Source organism: Oncorhynchus nerka, linkage group LG18 (genome assembly GCF_034236695.1).
Source record: "Oncorhynchus nerka isolate Pitt River linkage group LG18, Oner_Uvic_2.0, whole genome shotgun sequence".
Taxonomy (NCBI): Eukaryota; Metazoa; Chordata; class Actinopteri; order Salmoniformes; family Salmonidae; genus Oncorhynchus; species Oncorhynchus nerka.
In genome coordinates, this window is record NC_088413.1 from 10,478,718 (window position 1) to 10,481,217 (window position 2,500).

Here is a 2,500-nt window from a genome sequence, read left to right on the forward strand (position 1 = left end):
TACATCTACTTGTCACGGGCGTCGTAAGAGGCGGACCAAGGTGCAGCGTGGTGAGCGTAAGAGGCGGACCAAGGTGCAGCGTGGTGAGCGTAAGAGGCGGAGGTGCAGCAAGGTGCGGACCAAGGTGCAGCGTGGTGAGCGAAGAGGCGGACCAAGGTGCAGCGTGGTGAGCGTAAGAGGCGGACAGCAAGGTGCAGCGTGGTGAGCGTAAGAGGCGGACCAAGGTGCAGCGTGGTGAGCGTAAGAAGAGGCGGTGCAGACCAAGGTGCAGCGTGGTGAGCGACCAAGAGGCGGACGAAGGTGCAGCGTGGTGAGCGTAAGAGGCGGACCAAGGTGCAGCGTGGTGAGCGTAAGAGGCGGACCAAGGTGCAGCGTGGTGAGCGTAAGAGGCGGACCAAGGTGCAGCGTGGTGAGCGAAGAGGCGGACCAAGGTGCAGCGTGGTGAGCGTAAGAGGAGGACCAAGGTGCAGCGTGGTGAGCGAAGAGGCGGACCAAGGTGCAGCGTGGTGAGCGAAGAGGCGGACCAAGGTGCAGCGTGGTGAGCGAAGAGGCGGTGCAGACCAAGGTGCAGCGTGGTGAGCGTAAGAGGCGGACCAAGGTGCAGCGTGGTGAGCGTAAGAGGCGGACCAAGGTGCAGCGTGGTGAGCGTAAGAGGCGGACCAAGGTGCAGCGTGGTGAGAGTAAGAGGCGGACCAAGGTGCAGCGTTGTGAGCGTAAGAGGCGGACCAAGGTGCAGCGTGGTGAGCGAAGAGGCGGTGCAGACCAAGGTGCAGCGTGGTGAGCGTAAGAGGCGGACCAAGGTGCAGCGTGGTGAGCGTAAGAGGCGGACCAAGGTGCAGCGTGGTGAGCGTGGTGACCAAAGAGGCGGACCAAGGTGCAGCGTGGTGAGCGTAAGAGGCGGACCAAGGTGCAGCGTGGTGAGCGTAAGAGGCGGACCAAGGTGCAGCGTGGTGAGCGTAAGAGGCGGACCAAGGTGCAGCGTGGTGAGCGTAAGAGGCGGACCAAGGTGCAGCGTGGTGAGCGTAAGAGGCGGACCAAGGTGCAGCGTGGTGAGCGTAAGAGGCGGACCAAGGTGCAGCGTGGTGAGCGTAAGAGGAGTGACGTGGTGAGCAAGGTGCAGCGTGGTGAGCGTAAGAGGCGGACCAAGGTGCAGCGTTGTGAGCGTAAGAGGCGGACCAAGGTGCAGCGTGGTGAGCGTAAGAGGCGGACCAAGGTGCAGCGTGGTGAGCGTAAGAGCGGACCAAGGTGCAGCGTGGTGAGCGTAAGAGGGGGACCAAGGTGCAGCGTGGTGAGCGTAAGAGGCGGACCAAGGTGCAGCGTGGTGAGCGAAGAGGCGGACCAAGGTGCAGCGTGGTGAGCGAAGAGGCGGACCAAGGTGCAGCGTGGTGAGCGTAAGAGCGGGACCAAGTTGCAGCGTGGTGAGCGTAAGAGGGGGACCAAGGTGCAGCGTGGTGAGCGTAAGAGGCGGACCAAGGTGCAGCGTGGTGAGCGTAAGAGGCGGACCAAGGTGCAGCGTGGTGAGCGTAAGAGGGGGACCAAGGTGCAGCGTGGTGAGCGTAAGAGGCGGACCAAGGTGCAGCGTGGTGAGCATAAGAGGGGGACCAAGGTGCAGCGTGGTGAGCGTAAGAGGGGGACCAAGGTGCAGCGTGGTGAGCGTAAGAGGCGGACCAAGGTGCAGCGTGGTGAGCGTAAGAGGGGGACCAAGGTGCAGCGTGGTGAGCGTACATATTCCTTCTTTATTTGAATGTCGGCAAAAAAAGAAAAGACTCATCAATAAACAATAAACAATAATCAATAAACAATAAACGATAAACGATAAACAATAAACGATAAACAATAAACGATAAACAATAAACGATAAACGATAAACAATAAACGATAAACAATAAACGATAAACAATAAACGATAAACGATAAACAATAAACAATAAACGATAAACGATAAACAATAAATCAATAAACAATAAACAATAAACAATAAACAAACGACCGTGAAGCTTTAACAGGGCTATGAATACCCTAACAAAGTGAACTACCCACAAAACATAGGAGGAAAAAGGGCTATGGTTCCCAATCAGAGACAACAATAGACAGCTGTCCCTGATTGAGAACCATACCCCGGCTAAAACACATAGAAATACAAAAACATAGAATGCCCACCCCACATCACACCCCGACCTAACCTATTAGAGAAATAAAACGTCTCTCTAAGGTCAGGCGTGACACACTACTGACATTAGTAGATTCCCTCACCGTGCTCCCAAACACTACACGCCTGTTGAAGACAACAGCAGACAGAGGAACCAGACCACCGCCCCACAGGTGTCACTGTGGTTACGGACACTACACACTCATACCTTGCACCTGTCCATTATTCCCGGTACAGGGTACTACTTGGCCCATAGGGAGAATGGTCACCCCCCCCATAGGGCCGTGATTAAAAGTAGTGCACTGTGTAGGGAACAGGGTTCTATTGGTGACATAGATGTGATGTCATTTG